Source organism: Schistocerca piceifrons, chromosome X (genome assembly GCF_021461385.2).
Source record: "Schistocerca piceifrons isolate TAMUIC-IGC-003096 chromosome X, iqSchPice1.1, whole genome shotgun sequence".
Classification (NCBI taxonomy): Eukaryota; Metazoa; Arthropoda; class Insecta; order Orthoptera; family Acrididae; genus Schistocerca; species Schistocerca piceifrons.
Genome location: NC_060149.1, coordinates 702,532,190 through 702,551,786, shown reverse-complemented (window position 1 = coordinate 702,551,786; position 19,597 = coordinate 702,532,190).

The following is a 19,597-nucleotide window of genomic DNA, read 5'->3' as shown; positions in this document are numbered from 1 at the left end:
AGATCCTGAAATAGTGGTGCTTAAGGCTGATAAAGGTAATTCTAGTGTTTTGTTGCCTCGTGGGTTGTATTTGGAGAAGATGTGTAGTATATTTAGTGATACTATGTATCGGAGAATTGATCAAGACCCAACAGCACGTGTGCAACAGAAGACGTGTGCACTTTTGAACTCTTCCTTACTAGCTCAGAGACCATCAAGCGATTAAGACCACACGGCAGCATACCACCGAGACTGTATGGTCTCCCTAAAGTGCATAAAGAAGGTCTGCCTTTACGGCCTATAGTGAGTAATATTGACGCACCCACATATGATTTAGCCAAACATCTAGTTCCTTTGCTGAGACCATTTGTTGGCAAATGTTCACATCACATACGGAACTCTGCTGAGTTTATCAACAGACTGGCGGCTCTCCACTTAAGTAGTTCGGATCTTCTCGTGAGTTTTGATGTAGTTTCCCTTTTCACAAAAGTACCTCTTGCGGATTCCTTGATTCTAGTTGGTCAACAGTTTGAATCGGACATTACTGCTTTATTTCGATATGCTCTTTCCTCGACTTATTTTATGTTTAACGAGGAATATTTTGAACAGTCTGACGGTGTCGCCATGGGGGCAGCCCTCTGTCTCCTCTGGTGGCTAACCTTTCTATTTAGGATTTTGAGGAGAGAGCACTTGCACCAGCGGTTTGTAAACCAACTGTTTTTTGAAGATACGTCGATGACACTTTCATAGTGTGGCCCCTTGGAGAAGAAAAGTTAATGGAGTTTTTTCATCATCTTAACTCCATCCATGAGAATATTCGATTTACCATGGAACTAGAGAAAGATGGCTGCCTTCCATTCCTGGATGTTTTGGTTAAACAGAAGAGTGACGGCACTGTGGGACATTCTGTCGATCGTAAGCCCACTCAACACTGATTTGTATGTGAATTCTTCAAGTTGCCATCACCCATCCCAGACCATGAGTGTACTTAAAACCCTTGTGCACAGGACACACACGGTGTCGAATGCAGAGAATTTGCCTAAGGAACTGGCACATTTGAGGACGGTGTTCACAGACAATGGGTACTCGACCCTGCTAGTTAACAGGGTCTTCTCAACTAGAGCCAGGAACCGGGAAGTGGATAAAGAGGAGAACGCGCCAGTCAAGTCCCTAGCTTTTCCTCCCTTTGTCGGAAATATCTCCTTCAAGATAGCAAGGTTTCTTAATAATTTTCATGTGAAAGTGATTTTTCATCTGCCTTCTAAGATTTTGGATTTGCTGGGACCGGTGAAGGATGATATGTTCCTGCGGAAGGCAGGAATTTACAAAATACCGTGTCAATGTGTTATGGCCTAATAGGACAGACAACGCGCACAGTGGAAGAGCGTTGTACAGAACATCAACGTTGCACTCGGCCACTGCAACCCAGTAATGCTGCAGTTGCGTAACATTGTATCTCTAACGGACATTCAGTGGAGTAAGATGAAACTTCGATTTTGGCTACAGCAACAACTTTTTGGGACTCCATTATCAAAGAATCCGTTGAAATACGCATTGCGGGAAATCTAATGAACCGTGGCAGTAGTTACCAATAGAATAACGCATGGAATCCCGTCATCTCCGAAGTTTGCTCGGGACGAAGACGCCAGAAGACTTCGATGGCTGCGGCCAGCGACAATACCGACGGCAGTTCCACTAACGACGGCGCTGCCGCTGGGCGGTGTGGCCCTTCTGTCTCCGCGACCGCATCGCATGCGCGGCAGTACTATAAGCGCACTATATAAGCTTGAGCGGAGAGCGTCTTCGTCAGTCCTCGTTCGGCTCACCTGAAGATGACTAGCAGTTGTCGAGCCGAAATATCGTGCAATGAAGTTTACGACGACCGTCTGCAAGCTAGAAATCTTTTTGAATAGTTGATTCGCCGGGAAAATTTTAAATTTTACGGATTAGTGCCATGGCATTATGCACAGGGCATCCATCACATTGATTCCACATTATTTGATGCAAATCAAGGGATACATCATCGATCACTCCAGATAAGGTACACCTTAGGAACCACTCGTACTGCCCCCTGTTAAGAGTGCCATCTATGAAATATGGGCCTATGATGTGGTGTCCTACAGTACTACACCATACATTGACACTCTACTGATGTTAGTGTTCAACCTGCTGAATCCAGTGCAGATTTTCTGGTGCCCAGTAGTGCATATTATTTAAGTTGATGTTCCCATGGTTCGCAAACATGGCCTCATCAGTAAATGGTACCCTATGTGTAAAGTCATGGCCTTGCCACAGAACAATGACAATATTGCAGGTCATTTTGAAAGCCGTTGTCTTGGGTACCTTGATGCTGGCTGTGTAATATGGGTGGTATCTACGCCCATCAGAATATGCATCGAGCTTGTTCGAAAGATTCCCATCTGTCTCCTCATTTCGTGAGGCTGCCAGAACAGTTACCTCTACTGCTTTATGTGTTACACCTCTATTTCAGATGCACATTCGTGGAGACAACTGCCCTGTCACACAAAGCCTTCTAACAATATTTATGAAGATTGGGCAGGTCAGATTAGGTCTGTTAGGGTACCGCTGGGCATACACCTGTGCCGCATGTGTACATTTTCATGACGTTCTCAATACAGTAATATAAGGTCAACAATTTCCTCATTTTTGAATACCATGTTGAATGCCTAGAATGGATGGACAGGTAAATTAAGAATACCAACTCACTTTCCTATAAACCAAAAAACTCTACATGAACCTGACGCCATGAAATAATGGGACGCCACTGCTCGCACATAACAAGTTCTTACACAATTCTTTCAGTTTATTATAACCCAACCTAACCAACAATCTTTAACCTCAGGGATTACCCACCGAAATAAGGAGGTATCTCTTAACAAAACAAACACATGTCACGAAAGATTCTGTAATAGAGTCTTAATTTCCAGTTAGTATGTCAGTCGGTCTATACAAACTCTCCGTCATAACCTTTGGTCTTTATGCATGCTTGCTCCCTGCGAGCCTCCCACATCCCAAGGATCCCAACCTCCACACTGCTCACTGCCCCTCACTGCTGTGATCAAGATTAATTAGGACCAGAGCTTCAGTACTGAATCCCATATCCATAGAGCTCACCACTTTCAGTACAACTAACATTTCACGTGACTAGGATTGTATTTTTAGGATTGCATGAAATATTGATTACACAGTCACCCCTGAGACGTTCATTTACCATTATACCCGATGGTTATAATTAAAATTTCCCTATTTAACACGTTATAACACTGAAACTAATTACAATAAGAGTACCAAACTTGGTAGCATTAATTCAAGGACATGGGAAGAAAAATGGTTCAAATGGCTCTAAGCACTATTGGACTTAACATCTGAGGTCATCAGTCTCCTAGACGTAGAACTACTTAAACCTAACACACACATCCATGCCCAAGGCAGGATTCGAACCTGCGACCTTAGCAGCAGCGCCGTTCCGGAATGAAGCGCCTATAAGCGCTCCGCCACAGCGGCCGGCTCGACATGGGAAGACAAATAATGCAGAATCGCTTCAATTGAAACACTTTTAATGTGCTGCTACTGTATGTCATACCATCACATACCGATAACATTAAAAGAGGCTCAATATGGCGCCCATCTGTGTCCAGAAGAGTCTGGTAGCTCAGGATTGTATTTTGCACAGCATAACGAAGTATGTCTGTAGCTATGCTGGCTACCTCTTTTGCTATGCTGCGCTTCAGATCAGCATATGTGTGAATCTTCACCTGGTGAAGCCTGTCATTCACGTAGCCCCGTAACCAGAAATCACCGGGAGTGAGATTAGGTGATCGTGCCAGTTAAGCATTTGGAAACGATCGGATGATAATTCGTTCGTTTCGAAATGTGTTGTGGAGAAGCAGGTGAACTTCATGAGCGATGTGCAGTGGGGCCCCATCTTGCATGAAAACTATAGAGTTCAATGCGTCTTTGTCCTGTAGGGTGGGTATGACATACTGGCGAAGCATATTGCAGTAACGCTGCCAGTCACACCGAACGTCTTTGGTCTTTGAGCGCCATACTGTTCGAGAAAGAACAGTGAAACTACACCATACGGTGACACATTCACCATACAGAGGAACTACAAGCGCAGTGAATGGAGGTGAAGGTCACCACATTTGGCAATTCTGTGTGTTCACCTCACCCATCAGAGGAAAATGAGGTTTGTCTTTCCATAGGATGGTCCAGGGCGACCCTTCGTCACCTTCAATCCTTGAGAGGAAGTGGAGAGTGAAGGCAACACATCGTTGTGCGTCCTGTGGTGCAAGCTGCTGTACGATATAAATCTTGTACGGGTACAATTTGAGAATGGTTCGAAGCATCTTCTGTACAGCGGACCACGGGATGTTCAACTGTTGTGACAGCACGCGCACTGCCTGACGATCGGGAATTGCGCACAGCGTTGTCTGCCATAGCAACAGCGATTTTATGAACCACCTGTGGTGCAACTGGTCGTCGTCCTCTTTCCGGAGCGACGCCTACTTCTCCAGTTGATTCGAACTTCTTCATCATGTTCCGCACAGCAGGTGGAGAAGAGGACACTTCCGTAATCCTTTCGACCGGCGATATCCTCGAAGTGCAGCAGCAGCATTACTGTGGCTTTGTTAATAGAGCCTCACCAATGATGCCCTGCTTTTTTTGTCCTACCTCATGTCGACGCATCAAAAAGTGCACTGCGACTGGTCAGACGTGTGAGACTATAAATCACAATTACTGATCACGGCACCTAGCGGCCATAGTTGGAACTGGACGGTGGCGCTTTGACGCATGAAAATCACATACCCCTACTCTGGACATTAATGCTACTAAGTTTGGTACTCGTACGGTAATTGGTTTCCGTGTTGTAGAGTGTTAAATAGGGAAAGTTTAATTATAGCTACCCGGTATACAGCACGTAGAATTTTCCGAACCACAACCTCAAATATACCATTCCCAAAAAAGCCTTGAAAGTGAAGACTATCTGACGAAAGAATGAAAAAGCCTGTCCAACAGACCCCATTGCAAATCCAATCACTTCGCCAAACAGTTCTCCAGCTTGCAGTCCGAACCCCGATGTAGTACCTGAAACTTATCCCATCCAACCTACTCTAGTACGTGTAAGGCGAAACTCCTTCCTACAAAATGTTAAACGACTGTAATCATCCATCTTTTCGACGCTTCACTGCATCCAAAAATGTCCCTACCCCTGCTCCCAGCACTGAAGACATGATCTACTTTCTCAGGTCTGTTTTTCAAAATATACTCCTCTTTGAGTGACCTCCTATCTCACAATAATTAATGCCGGGTGACCCTTACGTATTTCAACTGAACGCCTCTGCGACAATCGTTTAACTACTCACATGTAAGTTTCTCTCGGCTAGATAATCTTGTCTAATCGCTCTCCCACCCTAGCATGCACAAAGTCTCCCAGTCTTACTGTAGCCAGTCTCCACCATAAACATAATCAGCGCCTGTTCAATTAATCAAACCATTGCAAATGCTCCTTTCACAAATTTCCATCTTCTTCCACATCCTGTGACACCAGCTTCCCTCCTACATATTTTCATCTTCCGCGTTCATCCGTATGATCTCATTATGCAATTCGATTAACCCGTTTACCTAGAGCTGGCACAAAAACTTTCATCTTGTAGCCAGTCCGCAGAAACACCACTAACATTATCATCCATCCGAGACGCAAACATTCATCATCAAATGAAAATCGCATGTTAAAGAAACGATCACGTCTGTAGCCAGGCAGCAAGATTTTTCCACTATTCACCATTCATATTATAGCTCTCTATGGCAAAGCCACCACACTCTTACCGGGATTTTGTTAGTTCCCACATCATTCCCGTCATGGCCACGTTGGTATTACAATTTATTTCTCACCGAGCCAGTGCCTGCTTGTCTCCTTCGTATTGTATCCAGCATATTGCCGTTTCTGTTACTCAGTAATTTTCCTGTTTTCATCGACTGCTGTATTGTATACGCTGTAATTCAGTTTGCATTCGTAGATACCAAGATAATGCATAGTCTATCTTAGATGTTTGTTTAACTGAAGAAAACAGTCGCTGGACATGAACCTGACGACGATTAGAAAACTCGTCGAAACGTTACGATAACACGACGGCACAACTCGGCTGATAACCCGAGAAAATTTCATCAATGAAATTCACCGAGAAACCCTGCCTTCAATGAAAGAGATATTGTTTTTCATTTGCAAACTGTCTCCATTTGTTGTTTTGGGGTTCTATCACACACAAACAGGCTATTTTCTTTTTATGATGAACCACTTTGTTTACATCCCTATATCCGAAAAAAATTCGGTAGAGAATGACCAACCACTGAAGAAACAAATACTTTCCAGTCACCCCCACGTAAATGGTACCTTACAAAATAAACTAAGAAACAACTGAAATACATTATTCATTTTCAGAATATTTATTGGAATCGGACGTCTTCTTTTAGACGTAGAAACGATTTAAAAAAGACTCGACTTTAACATCCGGTATTCGATGGTGAAGTTAGAGAGAAACTGTCTATCCGAATCGCCATGAACACATACTGATGGTTTGGAAATGTTCCGTGAGCTCCTATAATAAAGAAGCGGTAGACAGGTTTTCAAGGCAAATAACCTCCATAAGAGTGGATTATGCCAAATCAGCTGGATTAGCTGGAAGGGGATGTTGCTTACGTCACTTAGGCAAGGCCATCTTGTGAGTCTTTCAGTTTCAAGGGACTCTATAGAGTTCTCACTAGACTGTTTGAAAGTCGAAGTATCTCACTGATACAGATATTTTTCAAAAAAGAAACAGATAGAAGAGATTTGTAATTAAAAATCAACATAGACCAAACTGCCTCCCAGAACTTCACTAAAGGTTCAAACCTAGTTCAGCTACACCCAGTGATCTTCACATGATGTCCGTGGAGAACTATTGTAGGCGGATATCTCTTAAAAGCTTTGCTTCCATTGTCCGCCTTTTGTCTGTTAATGTAGAAAAATGTCGGTGTTCGTAGAGAAATGAAGTAGTAACAACTTGTTCGAAGTTAAACTGAACGAACTGATAACACAAGTCAAGTGGATTAATTATCTAACGAGTAATAAGATAACGCCAAATGTTTTTCATATTTACTTAGCATTTTCGTTTTTTTCTGTTTTCGTGCTTTACTCATACAGAATTTCACCAAAGTAACCAGTAGCTATTAAAGGAACATATTATTATGAGAAATAGCAAAGTTTTTCACTCACGAAGATACGTGACACTACTTTTCAGCATATTCACCAAATCTATATAAACGACGGTCGGAACGTTCAGATTGGCAAAGTTTTACAGAAGTTCGAAATATGGCGCGTATTTCAATGCGAGATGCTTTTAATAATTTCCACAGTGAAATTCTGTCTGGAAATCTGGCAGAAAACCCAAAGACATTCTGGTCATACATAAAGCACACCAGTGGCTAGACGCAATCAATACCTTCACTGCGCGATAACAACGGTGAAGTCACTGATGGTAGTGCCACTAAAAGCAGAGTTATTAAACACGGTTTTCCGAAATTCCTTCACTAAAGAAGACGAAGTAAATATTCCTGAATTCCGATCAAGAACAATTGCCAAGATGAGAAACATAGAAGTAGATATCCTCGGAGTAACGAAGCAGTTTAAATCACTTAATAAAGGCAATGCCTCCTGTCCAGATTGTATACCAGTAAGGTTCCTCTCAAAGTATGCTGATAAAATAGCACCATATTTAGCAATTATATACAACCACTCGCTCACAGAAAGATCCGTACCTAAAGACTGGAAAATTGCTCAAGTCACACCAATACCCAAAAAGGAAAGTAGGAGTAATCAGCTGAATTGCAGGTCTATATCACTAACGTCCATTTGCAGTAGGGTTTTGGAACATTCACTGTATTCGCACATTATGAAGTACCTCGAAGAAAACGATATATTGACATATAGTCAGCACGGTTTCAGAAAATATCGTTCTTGTGAAACACAACTAGCTCTTTATACTCATGATGTAATAAGTGCTATCGACAGGGGATATCACCCCAAAAGCGTCTCCTAACCAAACTGCGTGCCTACGGAGTATCGCCTCAGTTGTGTTACTGGATTCGTGATTTCCTGTCAGAAAGGTCACAGTTCGTAGTAATAGACGGAAAGTCATCGAGTAAAACAGAAGTAATATCCGGCGTTCCCCAAGGAAGCGCTATAGGCATTCTATTGTTCCTAATCTATATTAACGACATAGGAGATAATCTGAGTAGCCGTCTTATATTGTTTGCAGATGATGCTGTCATTTACCGTCTTGTGAAGTCATCAGATGATCAAAACGACTTGCAGAATGATTTAGATAAGATATCTGTGTGGTGCGAAAAGTGGCAGTTGACCCTAAATAAGGAAAAGTGTGAAGTTATTCACATGAGTACTAAAAGAAATCAGCTAAATTTCGATTATTCGATAAGTCACACAAATCTGAAGACTGTGATTTCAACTAAATACTTAGGGATTAAATTACAAATAACCTAAACTGGAACGATCACATAGATAATATTGTGGGTAGAGCAAACCAAAGACTGCGATTCATTGGCAGAACATTTAGAAAGTGCAACAGGTCTACTAAAGAGACTGCTTACATCACGCTTGTCCGTCATATTATGGAGTATTACTGTGCGGTGTGGGATCCGCATTGGGTGGGGCTGACGGATGACATCGAAAAAGTACGAAGAAGGGCAGCTCGTTTTGCATTATCGCGAAATAGGGGAGATAGTGTCACAGACATGATACTTGAATTGGAGTGGCAATAATTAACACAAAGGCGTTTTTCGTTGCGACGGGATCTTCTCATGAAATTTCAATCACCAGTTTTCTCCTCCGATTGCGAAAACATTCTGTTGGCACCCATCTACACAGGGAGAAATGATCATCACGATGAAATAAGAGAAATCAGGGCTCGCACAGAAAAATTTAAGTGCTCGTTTTTCCCGCGTGGCTTTCGAGAATGGAACGGCACTTTATTGTGCATAGCAGAGTAATCACGTAGATGTAGATGTAGATGTTCAGTTCCTCGACAATAGAAATCAGCTCCTTGGTCACGGAGACCTTCGAGAAAAGCTGTGTAAACGTCCTCATCTTCTGAAAATCTGCGATTTCTGCGAATTAGTTTTTCGATTGCATGGACTTTGTCGTCTGTGGTCGTTGTCGTTAGCCTTCCTTACTGATCAGCGTCATTCACGTCTGTGCGCTCTTGGTCGAATTGTTGGCTCTAATTTACTGCGGTTGGGCGCGACGTGGCATTTGGTCCATTGAAAGAATTTCACAGTGAACCTGTGTGGGTTTAAGACGTTTTGCCAACAAGAATCATACTGTCTCCAGCTTTCAGGTACATTTCCAAGTACTGCACCATTCCACTCTCACGCTGTGATGCGTTTATTATCTGTTTGCAGCAGAACTTCGAAGGAAATACAGAAGATGTACTCTTTCCTGACAATGCACACCACTTTTGTTGCGCTATAGTCTTGTCGTACGACGACATGTTTGACATACTGTCTGGATTCCCCTCGTGATACATTTAACGCCGCAAGACTTACAACTAAGACCTCGTCCCCAGATAGTTATCTCCAATCTGTTACGAGTAAGTTTTAAGTGTTAGATTCCTCGAAAAGTAAGTTCAACTCATAAATATTCAATCTGTCTTGAATGTAGAGTGGTTGTGTGTAAGACGCAAATGGAGAAAATTTGTTCCTTAGTCGTATGGCTGAACTGGAGAAGGAAATGAAGAAAGATTTAATGTTATGCAAACGTACAACCAAGGCGCTGAAAATTTCCGATCTGCCCAAAAGTCACCAAATCACGAAGGGGCTATAACTGGTTTTCAGTGTAAAGCTTGTAACCTCCCCACAGAAATTTGGAAGACAATAATTAAATGTTAACGAGAATAGAACCTAGTGTAATCTCCCAGCAAAAATGTTGGTAATTTATGGGCAATGAGAATTAATGATAAATAGCAATCTGAGCCAAATGCAAGCTGCCCACAAAAATGTAAGACAATTCAATGATAATGAAATCTCAGTGACAATGAAAACGCAAATAGACCGAAATGTCGATCTTAGGCCCTGTTCTTACCTCGGTAAAATTGCATCTGCTCTTATTTTTCGCCATAGCTTGGAGGAAATGCATCGCAAAAATTCTTTGAATTTAAGTAAATTTTTTTAAAGGAAATGCATGGGAAATTTTCTTTCAATAAAATGTTTGTTTTGTAAAAATGCTTGGTTTGAAAACAAAATTATTATTGGGGCGATTCTTGAACAAATTAATTACAGTTAAGATACATTACATTATCAGATGAGCGCAATGCTGCTTCATTACCTTATTTAGAAATATACGTCGTCCTGAACCTTGACCAGAGCCGCATGTCGACGTCCGCCGACCCCTCACACACAACTCCGACTATCTCTCGCGTGCTACTACCACAGACTATGTCATCTCGTATGCGCTACTACTCTCGAACTACTTGCTCTCTCGCGGTCAAGTGCAGACTAGCAACGATAAATAACTCTCTGGTCAGAGATTCTGTCATGCCTCGCCATCGCTGCTACTGAATACATGAATACATACGCGTTTCATAACCCTCCACTGGGGGGCAAAAATTTGGCAGCGATGGTGAGTCATTTGGACTTGCCATGAGCAACAAATTTTTTCTTAATTAAATAACTTTTACAATTCACAGAATATACAGATGTAGAATATGAAATAACTGTGGTGCACATGCACTGAGTACAGAACATATCAGGTAATGACAAAATATATATACAATGAGTAGAAATCATGTTAACAAAATGACAAAAATACACACGCACTGAAAAACTCTTTAGCATTTTCATAACAAATAAACGCAATGGTAAAAAATCATGTTGACAAGTGACATAAGTGCACATGCACTGCAGTTGAGAATATATCAGCAAATCACAAAATGTATTAATAAATGGCAAAACTGCACACGCACTGTAGTACAGAACATATCAAAAAACCACAAAATATATACGTAATGAGTACAAATGGCATAAAGTGCACAAGCACTGTAAAACTCTCTAATATTTTTACGACAAATAAACCTAATGAGTACAAATCATATTAACAAATAGCATAGAGTGCACACGCACTGTAATGCTCTCAAGTATTTTTCTACAACAAACAAACAAATCAAGGAGTGTAATAAAGTGCACATGCACTATAGAAGTCTTTAGTAATGTCAGGATAACTGATCTTATTAACAAATGAAAGGAAGTGCACATGCACTGTATATGACTTTTTCATTTTACAAGAATTAGGGAAGGAATAGGAAGGATTGCATCATGGTTGTAGCACTTAGGTTGCACGCAGCTGCACTGAAAGTCCATATCTTTCCACAGAAATACAACACCAAGTGAGACAATTTGCAGTTCTTTTCCCAGAAGTATTTATCAGCGTATCCAAGACACCGAAATGTCGTAGTAATATTCCCTGTTATCATTTTGCCAGTACATCAGGTACACCAAACAGTGGGACCATAATAACGTCTTCATCGCTCACGGTGGTGGACAGCATGTCGTGTCAACACCACGCTCATACAAGACACACCAACGTAGAATTAGTGCAAAAACCAAATATAGTGCTCCATGATCATGAGGATGAACAGGACAAATGGATGTTACAGTAATTCAAGGTAGTTAGGTCAGAAGGTGAAGGACATTAAGTCACATAGTAATCTTCATTGAGAATTACAGTAGTAGTTTGCGGCATTCATAGCCCAGTTATTGAACATTTCTGTACCATGTATTTAGTATTACAGAATAATGTTCATAAAATTAACTGATTATAGCAATTATTGGCATCATGGGTAATCGTATTACAATAAACAGTGGCAATCCTTGGCCAGTTACAAAGCATACAGAATAATGTTCATAAAATTAACTGATTATAGTGAACATTGGCTCTTATTGGCCAATTAGAAACCATCAGAAGTCATCATTGAAAAGGAGAGTCAATTATTGGCACAGCATTAACATAATTCATTGAGTTATACTAATTGTTGGCACTCATTGGCCAGCAAGTATTGAATAGTACAACATTTTTAATTATTGGCAGTCATTGGCCTGTTACAAAACATCAAAAGTCATCATTGAAAACAGGAGCTAATGAATGGCATAGTATTAACATAATTCATTTAGTTAAACTAATTGTTGGCACTCATTGGCCAGTTACAAAACATCAAAAGTCATCATTGAAAACAGGAGCTAATGAACAGTATAGTATTAACATAATACATTTAGTTACACTAATTATTGGCACTCAGTGGCCACCAAGTATTGAATAGTACAAAACATTGTTCACCATTCAGTATTATTCAGAACTCTCTTAAATGGGTAGCATTATTTGGAACTGGTGATACACACTTTTTTTTTTGTTAGTTAGCAATGCATTGCTTTGGGTAATTATAAGGGAAAGCAAGAAGAGAAAAAGAAAAAATTTGCTTCTAGGTTGTTCCTGTAAATGAAAAATGTGTAACGTCATTCGTCATGAGTCAGCAGTAGCAAGGTTGTGACACAACTGGGTAAAAAAATGCAAGTACTAGTATAGGTTTAATAAGTAACAAGTTTAGTAAATATCATGAAAGGCTTCTCCTGGAAAAAATACAAAATGGATTATTGAGCTGAAAGAAGAAACGCATACTATGCTGAAAAGGAGTGAACTTCGAATTAACAGGTAGTGAAATGTGTATACAAAATGTGTTCCATAGCTGTCCTTTCCAAAACTTTCATTCATCATACCATACGATATAAAACATACTGTCAAAACAAACTGCAACAACTACTTAAATAACTACATAGCATAAATACATAAACTTCAACATCGTCCTCATCTGTAAAGAAAAAACTTCATTATCCATATTATCATAACTTCATTATTATCATCACCTGTAAAGAAAAACTTCATTATTCATAGTAGCATATTCTTCATCATTACTCTTCATCAGCATTCATTATCATCTGCAAAAAATCACTTCATTACTCATTACACAACTGTTTCTTATCTCTAGCATATTTCATCACTAAAACTAAGATGTGTAGTTCTGTCTGACAGCCTGCATCAATCGCCTTGTATTCTGAAAGAAAAAATTAGTTAAGACTGCTATTCTACGATGTGTATAGTATATTCTTGTTAATGCTTGTTAATTCTAATCCATTTACTCTTCCTCATAAGGTTTTTGTATCCTCTTTCGTCTATTCCGTAGTTGAAATTCCCATTTCTGTTTAATTTATTTCCTTTACGCATCATTTCTTTCTGAAATTGATGAACAAAGATTAATGTCTTGCATTTAAATCATATACCCACTAAATAATGACTGGTTTATGGTGACATAATTAAGCATACAGCATAACATGACAGAAAACGTAATATGTCAAAAGCATAGACAGTGTTCAAAGGCAAAAATGTACAGAGAATATCACAATGCAGCAGCAAAAAAAGAAAAATGTAAAACAGTCACGATGTTGAGATATCATAGGGCAAAAAATGTCAAAGTCAACTGGTGTGTGTTATACCTTAACTATTCCACAGTGCATACAAACAAAACATGAAAACAATCGTACATACATAAGGAAGACAAAATGTGACGTTCGTTGTGTTCAGCTTGTATGTGGTGTAGTTGATAGAGGCGAGAATTAAAGACTTTAATGGAGAGAGAATTTGATAAAATTAATACGTCACTACATAGAATTGCATAATTATTCATAAAATACGTAAGTTTGTCTGGAAAAATATGCACGTTCTGATGTGTAACGACAAGAAGAGCGACCTGCTAACCTTACCTTGCCGGGCACTTGCCAAGAAAAAATACGATAGTCATCAATAATTAGTCACATAAATATAATTGCATAAGTGGTCATAAGTGGCATCATAGCACGTTAAATCATAAAGTGGTTTCACTCAATAAAGGGTTTAATGTTCGACACATGGTGGTTGCCCTTACTTTTCCTGGTTCTCAAAGTTTCGACGTGTACAACATTGGGGTGAGGAATGCTGCGAATCCGATATGGACCTGCGTATAGAAGTTCAAATTTACTGCACTTACCTTTTATTCTGCTGGATAAATAGTGTGTACGTACTAATATCTTCTGTCCAATGTGAAAGTCACGGCGTGTACAAACCTGTTTTTGCTGTCTTCTCCGGCGCTCTGCGGCACGTTTGATGTTGTTCAGCGCAATGTTAATTATTTCATGGTGTCGTAATCGACGAGATGTAGGAAAGTGTACTAATTCTTTAGTTTTGTTAGGTGGTTCAGCATTTTTCAGTATAACAGACGGAGATAGCATAGTGGATTCATTTGGAATGAAATTAATTACATCTTGGAATGAGAATATGTGTGTGTCCCAATCAGTATGTCTTTTGTGGCAGTATATTCTACACAGTTTACCAATTTCTTTCATTAATCGTTCACAGGGGTTCGAAGAAGCATGGTACTTGGATATATAGATCGGAGAAATGTTTCTAGCTCGCAACATGCGTGTCCATATAGCAGAAAGAAATTGTGATCCATTATCGGAAATTACTCTCATCACATACCCTACATGAAATAGAAAATGTTTTACAAATGCTTTCGAAACAGTTTTAGCAGTAGCTTTGCGTAACGGAGTGAAAGTAACAAATTTTGAAGTGAGTTCAACAGCGACAAAGATGTAGCAAAAACCTCTGTTAGTTCTCGGAATTGGACCAAAAATGTCTACTGCGGCCATATGTCTTAATTTAACAGGTACAATGGGATATAATGGAGGAATATGTGAAGTGGTGTCTGACTTAGCTTTCTGGCAAATGTTACATGACGCTAAAACTCGTCGTATACGTTTTTCCATGTTGGTAAAATAACAGTTCTGTCTCAGTATAAGAAAACATTTTCTGGCTCCGTTATGTGCATAACTTAAATGAGTGTACCAGATTAATTTGTTAACCAGTTCGTCAGGAATGCATAATAACCAATTGTTGCTGTCAGGATGAGAGCGGCGAAACAGAATGTCATTGCGTACAGTGTAATGGTTTCTAATCGTAACATTATTCTTATTTTGCCAAAGGTGTTTGATTTCTTTCCACACGTTGTCTTTATTTTGCTCTTTTGCTATGTCCTGTAATGACGACGAAATAAAATTTTCAAATGCAACTTGCTGAATGTACATAACGCTGAAATTTGCTTTGCAGAAGTTGGTTGCGATGTCTTGCTGATTGTTGCTGAGAGAACGAGATAGTGCGTCTGCTATAATATTTTGTGTGCCGGGAATGTGAACTATTGTAAAATTAAATTCCTGTAAATAAAGTTTCCATCTACTAAGTCTGTCGTGTGTAAATTTAGCCGAAAGTAAGAATTGTATCGCTCTGTGATCAGTGTAAACGGTGGTATGTCTGCCATAAAGAAAGTGCCTAAATCTCGTAAAAGCCCATACAACACATAATGTTTCCAGTTCTGTAACGGAATAATTTCGTTCAGCAGGCGACAGAATGCGGCTTGCAAATGCGATGTTTTTAATTACTGTAGAGCCATCTTCTTCAATTTCCTGAAAAATATGTACGCCTAAAGCGGTGTTAGAACTGTCGGTGGCAATAGAAAAATTTCTGGTAAGATCTGGGTGCGATAAAAGTGGTGCATTCAACAAAGCATGTTTCAGGTTCATAAATTCAGAATGTGCTTGCTTATCCCAAGACCAAATAGTGTTTTTACCTGTCAATTGACATAATCTAGGTGTGTCTAAAGCAGAGTGATGAATAAATTTACGAAAAAAGTTAATTAAGCCCAAAAAACTGCGTAATTGTTTCTTCGTTGTAGGAACGGTAATGTCACGTAGAGCTTGAAGTTTTTCCGGATCAGGCGCAATGCCTTCTGCTGAAATTACGTGTCCAAGAAATTTTATAGAAGTTTTACCAAAGTGCGATTTACTAAGATTAACTGTAAGTCCTTGTGCATGAAAAGTTTGTAACAGTCGTTCAAGAGTCAGATTGTGTTCAGTCCAGTTAGCTTCTGCGATAAGAATGTCGTCTACGTACGTCGTGATAATGTCTTTCATGCAAACGTGTGTCGGATGGTGTAAAAATTAATAACATTTTCGTGAACAAGATTCTGCGTGTCAAAATTATGGCTTACGTTACTGGAATATACAATCTGTGCTTTATCTGTTTAAATTCTATCGTACATGTTATTATTTTCAGCAGGATTCTGTGCCATTTCGACTATTTGAACTGTACTATTATTTCTTCCTGACGTATTACGCTATGGATGACACCTATTGTCTGGTTCATTCATGATAATATGTTGTTGCTGATGTTGTTGCTGCTCATAAGATCGACTGTTATTAAATGTACGCTGACAATTGTGCTCATCGTTTTTTACCTCTGTCCTAATAGTTATTCCTATACGGTGCATTGCGATAGGAATTGAAATACTGTCTTCTCTGTACGTAGTTATTTCCTTGCTGCCGTGCGTTACTATTTGTTGGATCTGGGACTATACGTGCACGCGGCGAAACATTAAAGCCTGGTTGACCTTGCAGACTGCATTGTTGGTTATGTATGCTAAGCGGCTGACTTTCATGCTGTTGTGGTGAAAAACATCTATTCTTACCAAAAATGCGTTTGCTGTTACTGATAATTTTACACATACTGATGATTACGATTTTTATCTGTTATTAATATTACGGCGGTAGTTGTGGAGTGCCTAATGAAAATTGTCACTTTCGGTAAAAATTTGTCATACGCGGTTTTCATTACATTTTTCTTAATTCTAGGTAGAGCAATAGTTAAAGAGCTGTTTTGATAGATATAAAGGATAGTAGAAGAGAAGGCAGCAGTGCAGAAAACTAAAGATGAAACAGCACTACTACAGCTCGGGGCCCTATGCACGCTACGGCACATATTCATTAAAGCGTAATGAATCCCCTGAGGCCTATTATGCGCTGCAAATAAATTTTAGCTTTTGCGTTACAGGCAATGGTGGTAAAATTTCAAAAGCAAGTTGTTGTATCCATGCTAATTCCAGTTTCTGCATTACAGGTAATAGCGGTGAAAATACAAAAATAAATTGTCGTATACGGTGAAAATCGTGTATCTGTGCTTTGTCATTATTAAATTCCTTAGATTTTTTACACATGCAAATTACTAACGTTCTCGTCACTGAATTTGAGAACACGTTCAGGTTTGTGTGAGAATCTGATTGTCTGTGTCATTTCGGATTTCAAGTTACGTAACTTTTCAGATTTTAAGTCGCGTAGCTTCTGTAGATTGCTCAAATTATACGCGCTCCGTAAGTCTGACAAATGTTCACAAAGTGGCGACTGCTGTGATATGTTATTAACTGAAATATTTTTTATCTCTGTTACCTCTTGCTGTAAACTTGACAATTTTCTACGCAACGTGTTATTAGACGAATCGATCTCATTAATTGTCTGCTGTAGATATTGAAATTCAGGTGTTTGATTAAATGAAACCAGTGAGGTATCGTCTGATTTGCTGTCATTATTACTTTCAATAACGTCAATACGACTGGCCAATTCATCACATTTTTCAGTCAGTGTTTTTACCTGATCATCGGTTTTAGTATCAGAGGCATTAATCTGTTTTTGCAATTTACGTGTAGTTTCGTTCAGTTTTTTAACGTCAGCTTTGACGACATCGGAATCCTGTGTTAGTTCTAATTGTTCGATTCTGTCGGTCACTGTTTGAATATCTACTGTGTGTGTATCTGTTTTTGATTTAAGATCAGAAATTTCATCACGTAATTCGGTGCTCAACTGTTTGATGGCATTAATTTCGTCGGACACTGTAGCAATATTGTTGTCTACGTATGTCTTTGCCTTCGCAAACATTTTACGTTTGTCTTCTCGTCTCTATGCTGTGATTGTTTCCATTACTTGTCGTTTTACTTTATTTTGATCCTGAATAAATTTGCGGAAACGTGTATCACTGTTTTGTATGTGAAGATTAAAGCGTTCGTCAATTTGAGTGTTCTGTTGTTCGAATTTCGCGTCTGTCTTTGCATCCATTGTGCGCGAAAGTTCTGCTGTCATTAATTTAAATTCGTCGCGTAATTGTGTAGCATTTTCAGAGCATTGTTTAGCGACTGCGCTAATTTCCGCTCTAAGTGTTTCTATTGTGGCTGTTTGCATTTCCCTTAATTCTTGCGCAACAGACCTAATTTCTTCGCTACTTTTTTTTTGAACAAGCCTCAATTTCCTCGCGCAACTGTTCCTTAGTGTCATGACACTGCGCGGCAACGGTTCTAATTTGTTCACTAAGCTGCCTAGAATTGTTGTCTAATTTTTCATTTAACTGTCTGGAATTGTTGTCTAATTTTTCATTTAACTGTCTGGAATTGTTGTCTAATTTTTCATTTAACTGTTCGTTCTCTTCACTAAGTTGTTGTTTGAGATCTTCTTTAAGACTGTCTTGTTTTTCATTCTGTTGTTTGGAATCGTTATCAAGTTTTTCAATACGTTCATTAATTCGTAGCAACAATGCCATAATTGGATCCGACGCAAAATTAGCATTTCTATTCTCTGTGCTGTTTAAAGGCTGATCTGGAATTGTCTCTCTTTCTATAACCATTTGGTTATTTTGAGATTTACAAAAAGGTTTGCCAGTCGAATGTACACTATCGGTCACTATTTCGGAATGAAATGGATCCGTCGTACTTTCAGTACCCTGTCCATTTTCATTAGAAAAATTTGTCTGTACGTTATTTGAGTTTTCCAAACCGGGTGTGTTAAGCTGGGCAGCGCTCATTCTAACAGAACGCCCCGCGTCATCAATTGTCGTCAAATTAGCAGAGGAGACAATAGAGTTAATTTGTTCATCACTAGGATGATTGTCAGTAAACGGTGGATTGTCATCATTATATTGCGTGTCGCAAGTACTATTGGTGAAGTTATTTAATTCGGTTATTTCGTTCATGATACCTCGCGATACACTATTCACAGTCTTTCGCGGCATTTTTACTATAGTCACAATTATTCACAAATAAAATAAGCACAATGCAAAAAGCAACAAACACAAATACAACAGAGCAACGAATTGCCGATGATCTGAGGAAAGAAAGTCACAAAATTAGTAAAAGCGTTGCGCCAAAAGCTAATTATATTTTAGTAAATAACAGCAGATATCTGGCTACGTTTCAGAAGATTCTCAACGAAATACGATCCTGGACTGGATGTCGCCAAGTGTAATCTCCCCAGAAAAAATTGTATAAATATTCTTATTCAAATACTAATGGACATAGAGCTAAGAGTAACTTCCCAGCAATGGAATTTAATGACAATGACAATAAATGAAAAATAGCAATCTGACCCATGTGTAAGCTGCCCACAAAAATGTAAGACAATTCAATGATAATGAAATCTCAGTGACAATGAAAACGCAAATAGACCGAAATGTCGATCTTAGGCCCTGTTCCTACCTCAGTAAAATTGCATCTGCTCTTATTTTTCGCCATAGCTTGGAGGAAATGCATCGCAAAAATTCTTTGAATTTAAGTAAATTTTTTTAAAGGAAATGCATGGGAAATTTTCTTTC